Here is a 14371-nt window from a genome sequence, read left to right on the forward strand (position 1 = left end):
TGAACCAAAAACCCAAGCATCATCCATGCCTCTTTTGTGTTCACCCTGTATTTAATCAGTTACCAAGTTCTATGGGCTTAACTTGTGAAATGCTTCCAGATTGTCTTTCTCCATTTCCATTGACCTCGTAATGACCTAAGAAAAAAATGAATGAACCCCTTTTGCCTAATTTAATATAATGGATTAGGTTTAAGTTTTCTTAGCGGCATTTATAAACCTGTTTTGCTTCCCTCAGATAACACACTGCTTACCTCAACTGGATTTAAACGATAGTCTCTTGGGTCATTTCTACAAAAGGCCACCAATTCCTCACTTTAAAAAAATACCCTGCTAGCCCCGGCTGGGTAGTTCAGTTGGTTAGAACATTGTCTCCACATACCGAAGTTGTGGTTTTGATCTCCAATCTGGGTACGTACAAATGTCAACCCATGAATGCATGGATGAGTGGAACAACAAAAATCAGTGTTTTTTTTTTTCTCTTTCTCACTCTCCCTACCTCTCTCTAAATAAATTTTAAAACCCTGCTAGATGATGTTATATACACATATAAATATAAGTATATATTTATAAAAAGGGAGTCTTATTCTATATATTAGTCTGAAACTTCTTTTCTATATTTCTCGAATGCCTATCCAGATTCATTCTTTCATTCACTGTTCTATACCAGGTTACATATCTCTTATCAGGCAATGTGCTAAAATTAACAATTTATTAGGTACTTCCTATTTGTAGGTGCTTTTTGCCTAGGAAAAGTCAAATATTCCTCCCAGTAACTCTAAGTCAGATGTTTTTATTACTCCCATTTTACAGATACAGCAGGTGTGGCAAGTTATGATTCCCAACTCCCTCAGCTATAAGTAAAGGAGTTCAAGCCCAGGTCCAAGACTTTAGACCCCGCCCTGGACTGCTAGGCTTTACTCCATCTCATTGAATTCCCTGGAAAAAGGTGCTTTGGTGCAATCAGGGAAAGCTTCACTGCAGTGAGTGAGAGAGACTGCTTGGGGCTTCCGATCCCTGGAAGCAAAAGACAGGATTATTGTGCCTTGTCTCCTGCCTTAGCCTGGGGAGAGCGGCTGCAGAACTTGACAGTGGCCACTAACGGCATCTTTTCTTCTCAGTGACAGTACAGGCCTGCCTCTTTGAAGTGACTTCCAGTTCATCTCTCATGGACTGGCAGGTCAGAGCCACGCAGACACGTAGAGAAACCCTTCCAGACTTCTTTCTCCTGGTGGCGAATTTTATTTTATCTCAAAAAACAACAACAACAGGGTTTTCTGGTTGTAAAACTAATATAGGTTCTTAGTAGAAAATTAGTGGAGGTGGCGAGAAAAGTACAGAGAAGCAAATAAAAATTGCCTTAGTACCATCCTGCAGAAAGCTCCACTGTTGTGAATATTCTTCAAGTCTTTTTTCTTATTTGTGTGTGCACACGTACATGCCTGTGTGCTAGTACACAGTACACACTTAAGAGCTCTACATTTTTTTATTTTACTCTCACAGCTGGACCACACGTAGTCATAGGTGTCTACATGAAGACAATAAAACTAGACTAAGATAGGATAAGTAATTTGTCTACATAATTAATAGTCATTAGTTAATAGAGCTTAGCAAGAAACAACCTTGTCAGGATGTTCAATACAAAATTATTAGGCTTCATTCCCCTAGGTAGAAAAGACACGAAACTGCCCTGGTTAGGTAGCTCCGCTGGTTCGAGCATAGTCCTGAGACACCAAGGTTGTGGGGTCTGTCTCCATTCAGGGCATACATGTTTCTTGTTTCTCTCTCTTCTCCTCTCTCTTTAAAATCAACCAATAAATAAACACTAAAAAAAAGAAAGTGAAAAGAGGAGATACTAAACTATTGATGGCAAATAGCTGCGAGGAGTGGGAGAGCCATAAATTTTAAGCTTTATTCTTTCCCAATAAGCATGTTCTACTTTATAGTTAGATAAAGGATATTTTTAAAATAAACATGTTCAATAGGATGAGGTACAATGGACTGAATGTTTGTGTCCCCTCCAAATTCATATGTGGAAATCCTAACCCCCAGTTAGGAGGCGGGGCCTCTGGGAGGCAATCAGTTCATGAGGATGGAGCCCTCATGAAAGAGGGGATTACTCTCATGAAAGAGACTCTCCCAAAGGGCTCCCTTGCATTTTTCACCACGTGATGACACAGCAAAAAGGTGCCCATCTATGAACTAGGAAATGGGCCATTTCCTAACACTGAATCTGCTGGTGCCTCCATCTCAGACATCTCAGCCTCCAGAACTGTGAGAAATAAATTTCCATTGTTGATACCACCCAGTCTAGCGTATTTGTTATAGAAGCCCAATGGATTAAGACATGAGATTAAAAAGAGGGGACCAAAAGAAAAGTGGAGTGCCTGTGGACACGCTTAACGTTCTGTTCCGAGGAACAGCTGGTGGTATGCTGGAGCAGGCTGGGGACCTCTTACACTTGAGACGGACTATGGAACAGCACGTACCAGAGGTGGAAGTCAAAGTCAAACATAGAAGGACAGCCTTACTGAGCAACTTAGAGTGACAGCTGAACCCGAGGTGATGTCAACAGCACCAAGTACCTGTGCTGGATTTCCAGTTGGAACTGAGGAGTCATCCTTAGCTGAGACATCAAGTAAGAGGTAATTAAAGCAGTCTTGGAACATCTCAGGGAGCTAATTCCAAACCAAAAACCAGTGAACAGTGTAATAAAGATATCTATGGGGGGAAAAAAAAGAGGTCAAGAGAAGCAATCAGTGCCAGCGGCAAACATTATTGAGCACTTACTGTGTTACCAGGCACTGTACTGAGTGCACTCCTCCATGTCAGTACCAGCATAACCCTGTACTAATATCACCACTTTGCAGAATAAGAAACTAGGATTCAGAGAGGGGAAGGACTTACCCCAGTATCCCAGAGTTTGTAGTGATGGTTCTGGAAAAATATGACTAATTTCAAAGCCAGGAATATCATTACTACTTTCCATAAATCAGTAAAAACATTCTTTCCTGCTGAGTACCCACAAAATACATATTCAAGGAAAGATCCCTGTATTAGTCAGTGTTCTCCAGGAAAATGGGGCCAATAGGTATACAGAGATACAGGGTGTGGCAAGAGTAGGTTTACAGTTGAGTATGCAAAATGTACGGTTTGGTTTTTATTTTTTTAGATTTTAATTATTTATTTTTAGAGAGGGGGAAGTGAGGGAGAGAAACATCAATTGGTTGCCTCTCACATGCCCCTAAGCTGGGGACCTGGCCCGCAACCCAGGCATGTATCCTGCCTGAGAATCAAACCAGCAACCTCTTAGTTCACAGGCTGGTACTCAATCCACTGAGCCACACCAGCCAGGACCAGAGTTTATTTCTGTATTATTATTTGTTAATTATTGTATTATTTTCCATACAAACAACTTTTGCCCTACCCTGTATATAGGAGATCTATTACAAGACTTGACTCCCATGGTTATGGAGACCAGGAGATCCCACCATCTGCCGTCTGCAAGCTGGAGAACCAGGAAAGCCATGATGTTAGTCAGGCCTGCCATTCAGGGGGCTGATAGTGTAAGTCCCTGTTGGAGCCTGGGAACTGGAGAGCCCATGTCCAAGGGCAGAAGATAGATGACTCAGCTCAGTGAGAGAGAGAGAGAGAAAGAGAGAGAGAGAGAGAGAGAGAGAGAGAGAGAGAGAGAGAGAGAGAGAGAGAGAAAGAGCCAATTTGCCCTTCATCTGCCTTTTTATTCTGGTGGCCCTGGGCATATTAGATAATGCCCACCCACAGTGGAGGGCCATCTGCTTTACTCAGTTTCCCAGCTCAGAGCTAATCTCTTCCAGAAACATCCTCACAGACACACCCAGAAGGAATGTTTTACCAGCTATCTGGGCACTCCTTAGTCTAGTCTTGTTGACACATAAAAGTAACCATCACAATCTCTAAGGAACCAATGCTCATGCATTAAAAATGGCAGCGCCCACTGCTGTCACGTGCAGACTGAAACCTGTGTGTTCAGATGTTGCTAATGAAATTCCAAATAGGTGAGCACCTTCTCAGAGGCAGCATTTGTTCTCAGATCATAACGCTATTGTTGTATTACGGCCATTGGTGTGAGAAAAAGTGTGTCTATGAGGACAAAAAGGAGGATATAATGTGTAAATAGGAAATGCTGTTTTAATATGTGGGAGTGTTTCATGATTATTTTAAAGCAAGTCCTAGAATCATCTTTTATTTGTAAATATGTTAATATTTATTTCTAATAAATACTTCTCAGAAAAAGATAACCACAATGCCATTATCCAGCCTAACAAAATTAGTAATAATTCTTTAAAATTATCTAATCGGTATTCATATTTTTCTAAGTGCCCCCAAATATCTTTTTATATAGTTGGGTTAATGGCATCATGATTCAACATCACCTTAGGTTTTCCTGTTTCTTTCTTTCTTTTTTTTTTTTTTTAAGATTATTTATTTGTAGAGAGAGGGGAAGGGAGGGAGGAGGGAGAGAAACAGCAATGTGTGAGAGATACATTGATAGGTTGCCTCCCACATGCCCCCAACTGGGGACCTGGCCTGCAACCCAGGCATGTGCCCTGACCAGGAATCAAACCAGCAACCTTCTCGGTTCACAGGCTGGCACTCAAGCCACTGAGCCACACCAGCCAGGATGGTTTTCCTGTTTCTTGAGTATCCTTTCATCTAGGTTCCTCTCTGCTTTCTTCCTTGTTAATTATATGTTGACTCACTGGGTCATTTGGACACTGGCATTGTCATCATGGGCACTGTTGGTGGCGATGAGGCATCTCCACATGGCTTCCCAGGTCCACATCAACCGGTGAGCCTGGAGTAGAAGAGGAAGGACTTGGTAGCTACTACCACCTTCTTGGTAACCATAGTCCCAGTGGGTGGTAGGTAGCTTCCTCTTGTGAGCAAGTAGGACTTCACAGAACTGGGGTATCAGTTTTACCATGACCCAATTCATTATCACTTGCCTGCTGGAGCCTCCTTGCTAGTGTCCTTGCTCTACTCTTGCCCCTCCAGCCCATTAGCCACAGGACAGCCAGACATATTTGTCCACCACGCAATCCTGATGTGCTCTTCCCCTGCTTTAAACTGTTCCGTGACTCCCTATTGCTCCTGGGAAAAGGTCCAACTACCTCCAGGCTCCACATTCCTTCAGGATCCTTCCCCTTCCCAGCTCCCCAGCTTCATCTCTTCCCCTTCCCCACCTGATGTCTGTATTTAACAATTTGGATTTTCTCCAATTTTCTATGGTTATTGCTCTCTATTCCTCTCTCTTACCTCAAAACTTGCATACATTTATTTTTCTCTCTGGTAACAACTGCTATCTTTCACATCCAAACAGACCTTTCCAGTATATCAAATGTTTGTGGTGCTTTTGGAGCCAGAAAAAAAAAAAAAGGAGGTATTGTAAGTTGCAGACAATGACAAGTGGTCCTATTTTAAACTCTTGGAGTACCTTACGGAATGTATTGTGCTAAGAGCAGTCTTGAAAAGAGGAAATGAGGGATTTTCACACGACTCTTTGGTGTTAACATCAATGGAAATGTCCACAGTGTTCCTTGGTTTGCTTGGTGCCCACGACTGGGGCAGAATGAATGGGCCGTTGGTCTGAGCAGGGGACCACCTCCCTTGTTTCCCCATTGTCCCAAGGAACAATGGAGAGGCTCCACTGCACTCTCTTGGCTATTTAGCACACTTTGTTCTCTCAGCTCTCATGTGTGTTTAAAAAAATAAAACTGGACTTATTAATAAAGTTTTACCCCTGCGTTACATTGTGATGTAGTCTACAATTTTCTTTAGATTATTTCCACATGCACAGTGTAACAGAAATGTGTGTGCTGGCCCTGGTCCGCCCCAGGGCGGGTATGCTCCTCCCTAACCACAATGCCTGCTCATGGGTGGCAAGGAAACTCAATCAAAGGCAGCTGCTACAAGTGCTTTAGCTATCTTCAGCCTTCTGAACTCTAGAGGTTTCTGCTCATTAACATTAGCAATGTTAGAATAAGTTTTTCATGGATAAGATGAGTAGTCTTTTAAGATATATAGGTTAACTAGAATCACTAGAGGTGTTTCATCCTGACATTAATAAGGTATAAAAATCTAGTGAGCCCTTCAACCTCCCGCATTCAAGATGGCATCCCAGGTTTGATTCTTAAGTGGTCCCATGCCCCATACTGGTGGGGAGGGTTCTTGGTCATATCCTCCTAACACTAGAATACTTTTTCATTTGCCTCAGATGAACCTTATGTGTAAGGAGTTTTGGAGAAACAAGGAGAAACAGAGCTGGAACTTGAATATTCTAGAACAAGTTGTTTGGCTGTTTCTTTCCTGCTTGCTAAATGTCCTTACCAGAGGCAGATTTCTATGTGGAACTTGCTTTTATTAAAACCTGGTAGAACCAAAGGGTGAAAGAAGAAATCACAGGGGAAATTAGAAAATGCTTTGAGGTGAATGAAAATGAAAATACAACATACCAAAACTTAGGGGATCCAGTAAAAGCATTGCCTAGGTGTGGGGGAACTCCACCCATGACCCCCCACCCCCTGGCCACCAAGGATGAGAATAAGTCTACCAAGACATGATCTGCTTGGGGAGGAAAGGTGGCTGATCTCTCAAAGAAGAAGGGCCAGGAGGCTGTTCCTCAATGGGCTTTAATTGGGTTCATTTACACAGAAATTCAGGTAAAGCTCATTAATCATTGCCAGGCAAAAGAACTCTGAGGGCCTATTTTGAGTCAGGGTCAGATAGCTAAAGAGCTGTAAAACTTTGAGGAACAAACTTCTTGCTTGGACCCTTATCATTTAATTGAGAGCATTCTAAACAAAGCAGGTTTCACAGGATTTTACATATTCTTTCTTAGGCCTGATTGCCTGGGGAACCCACCCTTTCCAGCATAGGGCCACACCACCCTCTGTCATTGTTTCAGGCTTAAGTGGAGCAAGGGAAGTAAGGCAGCCAGGAGATTAGGAGATTTCTTGCAGACAGAATGAGGACTCAGGCTTTATCAAAGCTGAGGGGTGAGGGTCCATCACCCCCTTTTGCTGTAGCCCCCCAAGGTCCTTCCCTGGGGGCCTCCCACATGATTGTGCCTGTCTTAGGTCATTACCCCCCTTTAGGGAATCTTACCCATCATTGGCTTACCGACCAAGCATTGGGGGCCAGTTATGGATGAAGTAAAAGGAGGAGAAGGGGCACTCCTGCCAGGGAGATAAGCTTTTGTCTCCTTGGTGGCTTATGGTCCAAGGTTCCTCCCTAAGCCTTAGCCTTGGTGGGGGTTACAGCTTCTGAAACCAGGCAGGGCAGTTCCCAACACCTGGGGGGAATTTACAGCTATACACACCTATTTTAGAAAACAAGATCTCAAAATCAATAATCTAAAACTTCCACCATAAGAAACTGGAAGAGGAATAGAAAACTAAACCCAAAACAAGCTGAAGAAGGAAATAATAAAGATTAGAGTAGAAATAAATGAAATAGTAGAAAAAGCAGAGAAAAATCAATGAAATAAAAAGTTGCTTCTTTGAAAAGATCAACATAATTGACAACCTTTAACGATACTGACCAAAAGAAGCAGGAAGTAGGGCACAACTTATTAAAATTAGGAATGAAAGAGGGAATATTAAGTGAATATCATGTACAAATGAATGCCATCAAATTAGATAACTTAGATAAAACAGATAAATTCCTGGAAAAACACCAACAAAACCAATTCAAGAAGAAATAGAAATTCTAAATAGGCCTATAATAAGAGATTTAATTAGTAGCTTACAATCTTCCTGCAAAGAAAAGACCAAGTCCATATGATTTCACCAGTGAAATTTATTGAATATTTAAAGAAAAAAAATACCAATCTTTCACAAATTCTTCCAGAAAGTACAGGAGGGGAAATTTCCTAACCCATTCTGTGAGGCCAATTTTATCTCAATACCTGAACTAGACAAAGACATCATAAGGTAAGAAAACTACAGATCAGCCCTGGCTGGTGTGGCTCAGTGGATTGAGTGCGTCAGGGTACATGCTTGGGTTGTGGGCCAGATTCCCCCAGTGGGGGGCACATGAGAGGCAACCACACATTGATGTTTCTTTCCCTTTCTTTCTTCTTCTCTTCCCTTCTCTCTAAAAATAAATAAATAAAATCTTTAAAAAATAAAAAGAAAACTGCAGATCAATATCCCTCATGAATATAGATGCAAAAATCCTAACAAAATACTAGCAAGCCAAGTCCAACAACATATTTAAAACCAAATCCAATAACATATACATCATGACCAAGTGGGATTTATTCCAGATAAGCAAGGCTGTTTCAACACTCAAAAATTAATAAATTAAACCACCACATCAACAGAATAAAGAAGAAAAATCATATGATCATCTCAATGGACAATTTGATAAAATGCAACACCCTCTTATGATAAAAACACTCAACAAAGTAGGAATAGATGAGAAATACCTCAACCTGATAAAGGGCATCTACGGTAAACCTACAGCTAACATACCATTATATCCAATAAGGGACTTGCATCCAAAATATATTTTTATTTTTTATTATTTTTTAAAAGATTGTATTTATTTATCTTTAGAGAGGGAAGGGAGGGAGATAGAGTGAGAGAGAGAAACATCAATGTGTGGTTGCTGGGGGTCATGGCCTGCAACCCAGGCATGTACCCTGACTGGGAATCGAACCTGCGACACTTTGGTTTGCAGCCTGCACTCAATCCACTGAGCTACGCCAGCCAGGCCAGAATATATTTTTAAATTCTTATAACTCAAAGAAACAAATAATCTAGTGTTAAAATGGGCAAAGGATGTGAGTAGACATTTCTTCCAAAAAGATTTCCAGATGGCTGTCTCGATCACCTGTCGGCAGTGACCGAGGAACGCTGTGGATGGCTCATCAACACATGAGAAAAACATACACAGAGACAACCAAGTCCTGTGGGGAAGTAGGAACAGAATGGCCACTTTCTCTGGTGGGGAGAGCGCGCCGTTCCCCCTCCAGAGAGGCTTTTTATTGGTTTCGTTTGTGTAGGAATTCAGGTAAAGCTCATTAAACACTGCCGGGAAGTAAGGATCAAACAATAGATAGCAAGGAAGTCTGAGGGCCTATTTTGAGTCAGGATCAAAGAGCTGTAAAACTTTAAAGAACAAACTTACTTCTTCCTTGGACCCTTATCATTCAACCGGGAGTATTCTAAACAAAGCAGGTTTCACAGGATTTTACATATTCTTTCTTAGGCCTGATCACCCAGGGAACCCGCCCTTTTCAGCACAGGGCTGCACCACCCTGTCATTGTTTCAGGCTTAAGTGGAGCAAGGGAACTAAGGCAACCAAGAGATAGGGAGATTTTCTCCCGAGGGTCCATCACCCCCTTTTGCTGTAGCCCCCAAAGTCCTTTCTTCGGGGCCTCCCACGTGATCGTGCCTGTCTTAGATCATTCCCCCTTTGGGGAATCTTACCTGTCATTGGCTAACTGACCAAGCATTGGGGTTCAATTATGAATGAAGCAGCAGAAGCAGTGCTCCTGCCAGAGAGATAATGAGCTTTTGTCTCCTTGCTGGCTTACAGTCCAAAGCCACTCCCTCAGCCTTATCCTTGGTGGGGGTTACAGCTTCTGATACCAGGCAGGGTGGTCCCCAGCAGATGACTAGTAAGTACATGAAAATATGCTCAATATCATTAATGAGAAATATGAATCAAAACTACAATGAGATACCACTTTACATGTATTACATGTCTTTTACATGTAAAAGACAGGCAATAATAAGTGTTGACAATGATCTGGAGATATTGGAACCCTCATACACTGCTAGTGAGATTAGGGAGTTCAGCCCCTCCTCAACCCCACCCCAAGCTGCAGCTCTTCTTCCTGGGTTTCTTGTCTTCATCGAGACCCTCCCCATCCCCCAGTGCTCACATCAGAAACTTGAGGTTTCTTAACTCAGCCCTCAGCACATCCAATTAGCGTCCAAATCCTAACGATTCCATCTCCTAGAATGCTCTTGAATCTGTTCAGCCTTCCCCTTACCACAATGACGCCTTAGTTCAGAAGCCATCTTCTTTCAGCTCTACCAAAGTGTTCCCAGATGGGTCTCCCTTTCTTTATTGCCTATACTGCTCCCCTGGTATGGCTGTGTCTTTCTTAATATATCTCTGCCACTTCCCCACTCCAACCCCCACCCCACTGCGGTAAGACTCTTCATTTGTGTGCATACGGTTTCTCCTGCTTATCTACCTGAAAATGCCAAGTGCCTTCTTATCTAGCTTCAAGACTTAGCTCACAGGTGCAGCCTCCAGGAAGCCTCCGTGATTCTGCCCCTCAGTGCTGGTGGGGTTAGGTGCCCCTCATTTCTGCTCCCATCTCATTGTATGCTACCCCCTAATATTTGCTGAAAAATATTGTAAAAGTATTCAGTGTGCATTATTTTATATACTATTCACTCCTGATATCATATCCATACTTCCTCAAGATTGAGGTTGATGCTATGGCTATTCACATTTTACAGATGAGAAAACTGAAATTTAACTGCTCTAGGGCACATGGGAGTAAGAGAAGGCACCAGATGTTAAACCCAGTTCTGTGATTTTATGAAATCTGTAGCATCACAAATATAATTAGTAACCTAACTTCTACTTCCTTCCCCAGTCTACCGGGTGAGCTGTTTCCTTTTTCACAGCTCATTTCTCACATCACCCCCTCTGCAGAGTCTGCCCTGCCCCTCTCCTTTTCCCAGCTGAGTTAGCTGTTTCTTGCTTGGTGCTTCCATGGGCCCTGGCAGCCCCAGGGGAATTTCCTATTAAAATTTGCATTCCAATTCCTCTGGAAAAAAATCAGGAGATTGTCAATGCCATCTCTGAATCTCTGCATGGCAGCAACTACTAGAGTTGAGTGGTGTGTCCCCTTTTCTCCCCAGCTTTCAGATGAAGCATTGCTTCTCCATTTCCTTGAAGACCTCACCCGTCTCTGACAGCACCCACCACCACTATCCCCTGAGTGTGTGTTCTGCTGGGGGCCCTAATGTTTCTGTACTCTGATTTGTTTCTGAGTTTCTCTTGCCTCCGGACAGCCACCCCTGGAAAGGAAAAGATGGTGTCTCCCCACCCTCCCCACTTTTTTTTCCCCCATCTGGCCACATCTCCTATGTTCAACATGTCACCAAGTGACTGAACCAAAGGAACTGTCAAAGCCAAGCTGTAGGTCCAGGTCTGCTGCAGCCATTCATTTGTCACTTGCCACTGAACACAAGGTGTGACTGCATTGTCAATTCAGAGAGCAGCATCTTCTTCTGTGGCGACCAGAGACAGGAAAAACCTCTTTGGCAATGCAGGTGCTTTCCTCTCTGAATATAGATTGTTTTTACATAATTCCCTTGGCTGTGACAGGACCTCCCCTTGGCTTCTGTGTAGAAATGAGTTAACAGCAGTTCTAAGATTGCACATCCTCAGGTCTACTTAGAAGGTTGGCCCTTGGTGCCTGAGAACTTGTGTCTGGAGACTGTTTCCCTACTCCCAGAACTGAGAGGAGTGGTCCTGTCTGCCTAAATTGTACAAACAATGTAGTTTATGTTGGAAACTTGTTTTCCTTCTGGGAGCCTGGAATTCCGGCACATGCTAAACGGGGGGTGTTTATGTTACCAGCGCCCAAGAACACTCTGGGCATTGAGACTCTAAGGAGCTTCCCTTGCACTCAGCATTTGCACATGGACATGTGTTGTCACGTCTTGTTGCTGAGGGAGCTACGTGTGTCCTGTGTGACTGTGTGAACCACTGGGAGAGGACTTGGAATCTTGTGCCTGGTTCCCACCAGATTTTACCCCATGTGCCTTTTTCCTTCATTGATTTAGCTTTTGTCTTCTTTCTCTGAAATAAATCATAGCCATGAGTAGGATGATAGGAGTCCTGTGGGTGTTCCTAGTGAGTTGTTGAACCTGGGGGTGGTTTTGGGGACACCTGACACAGCTTCTTTCCCCATGTCTAAACCCCCATTTCCCCTCTTCCTTGAAGCCTTCTTCTCTGGTTATTGTACCTGGGAGCCATCCCTCCCTAAGCCCAGTGAAACTGTATGCTCAGGCTTTGGAAACAGGGGCTCAGGTCAAATCCTGCCTCTGCTTGGCATGGTGCAGGCCCTGGCAAGTGGCCCCTCTTGTAAAAGTTGTTTAATCCTCTTGGCTTGTACTTAATCTTAGTGGGTTCAGCCTTCCTAAGAGCACAGGCTTTACAGAGAGATCTAGGTTTCAATCCCAGCTCTTGACGGTCTTACCTCCTGGAAACTTGTTTCTTCATGTGTAAAACAAGTTGAATTGGGTTTAATTTGATGGAATCATGCAAAGTACTGCACATAGTGCCTGGCACACAGTATCTGTACAGTAAATGGGAACTTTTATTATTGTTTCAGTTGTTGGTGTAAAAGTCCTCTCCCCAAGCAGACAGGAAGCATCTAACTGTTCTGTGTATCTCTCCAGGGCTGAGCATTCTTTTACAAAAAGAATGCCTGAAACTTTGTTGAAAGGATAGTATTTCTTTTATAGTGGCAGACATGAGTTTGTTGCCAAAATGAAAATAATACAAGTAGTCACTGTCATTTAAAAAATCACATTTGAGTGCCTACTGTATGCCATTCACTGTGCTAAGTAATTTGCATAGGTAATTTATTTCATTTAATCTTCACAACAACCCTGTGAAATAGGTACTATTGTCACCATTTTTTTAAAGATTTCATTTATTTATTTTTAGAGAGGGAAGGGAGGGAGAGAGAGAGACAGAGAGAAACATCAATGTGCGGTTGCTGGGGGCCGTGGCCTGCAACCCAGGCATGTGCCCTGACTGGGAATCAAATCTGCGATGCTTTGGTTCGCAGCCCGAGCTCAATCCACTGAGCTACGCCAGCCAGGGCTATTGTCACCATTTTAAAGAAGAAATGAAGCTTGGTACGATGATGGACTCACAGCAGATAAGTGGCAGAGCCAGGATTAAAATCCAGGTGTATTAGTCAAGCTTGAGCCACAATAACAAAATACCATAGACTAGGTGGTTAAACAGCAGAAATTAATTTTCTCAGAGTCTGGAAGCTGAAGTCCAAGATCAAGGTGCCAACATGGTCAGTTTCAGTTTCTGGGGAGGAGTCTTTTCCTTCTTCCTGACTTGTACAGGGCAGGCTTCTTTCTGGCATTCTCAACAGGGCCTTTCCCAAGGGCATGAGAGTGAACAAGGGAGCTCTCTGGTGTCTTTTTAAAAAAATTTAAAAAGTTGATTTTTAGAGAGAGAAAGGGTGAGAAAGAGAGAAACATGGACTTGTTGTTCCACTTATTTATGCATTCATTGGTTGCTTTCTTGTATGTGCCCTGAGTGGGGATTGAACCCACGAACTTGACATATTAAGATGACACTCTAATCAACTGAGCTGCCCCACCAGGGCTCTGGTGTCTTCTAAGGATACTGATCCTATAGGATCCGGGTCTCATTTTTATGACCTCATTTAACCTTGATGACCTCCATAGAGGTACCATCTCTCTAAATACAGCCACAATAGGGGGTGAGGGCTTCAACACAGGAATTTTGGGGGTGGGGAACACGTGTGGTCCATAACATGATGCCTGTGTGACACCAGATTGGACAGTCTCCAGTTAAAGAAGACCTCTGATTTGTTCAGACACTATATTGGGAATGATGTGGGGTTGGGAGGTGGCTGCTTAATTTGCTTCACTGAGTCAGAAGGTTTAATCCAAATAGGGCTGCTAACCTCTCAGATATCTAGAAGACTGCCTCCCATAGGGCTTTGTCAGGGAACACTTTCAAGTGTTCCTGGCTTTAGGAGTCCAGCTACACTTAAGGGTTTAGACTAAAAGGGAAAGAATTTGGAAGAGGGGGAAAAATGTAATCCCTCTGACTTAGAAGTCATGACTCAGAAATAAAGTCTTTTTTCTTTATTCCCCAAGTCAGAAATAATTTACTGGAAAGCCCGGTGACCTTTCCAGTTGAAGGCAACAGGTGAGGGAATGTCTCTTTGAAGTTCCTCCAGAGATGTCATTTGAGATAACATTTATCTGAGTTCTTTTTTGTGGTCAGATGGTTTCGGTCCTGATCACTGTTCTGAAAAAGGAATGAAGGCTGTCTAGGGAAGTGTATCAAACCCTCCTTTCATCTCCTCCTTTGCCGAAGAACCATTTTTAGTCAGGATATTTGCTTGCATTGTAATTATTTACTTAAAGGACTCCCTGTGCGTTTCCTACCAAGTAACTCATTCTCCTTGTAAACTGTGAGGTTGGAGACTGTACTGATATTCCCAAGTACCTACCATTAAACCAGACAGATGCTGTGGTCAATTTTCCTTCAGAAGATCCATAAGCCCTCAAACAG

This window comes from Phyllostomus hastatus, unplaced genomic scaffold, assembly GCF_019186645.2.
Source record: "Phyllostomus hastatus isolate PE091 unplaced genomic scaffold, TTU_PhHast_1.1 phas_scaffold_760, whole genome shotgun sequence".
Taxonomy (NCBI): Eukaryota; Metazoa; Chordata; class Mammalia; order Chiroptera; family Phyllostomidae; genus Phyllostomus; species Phyllostomus hastatus.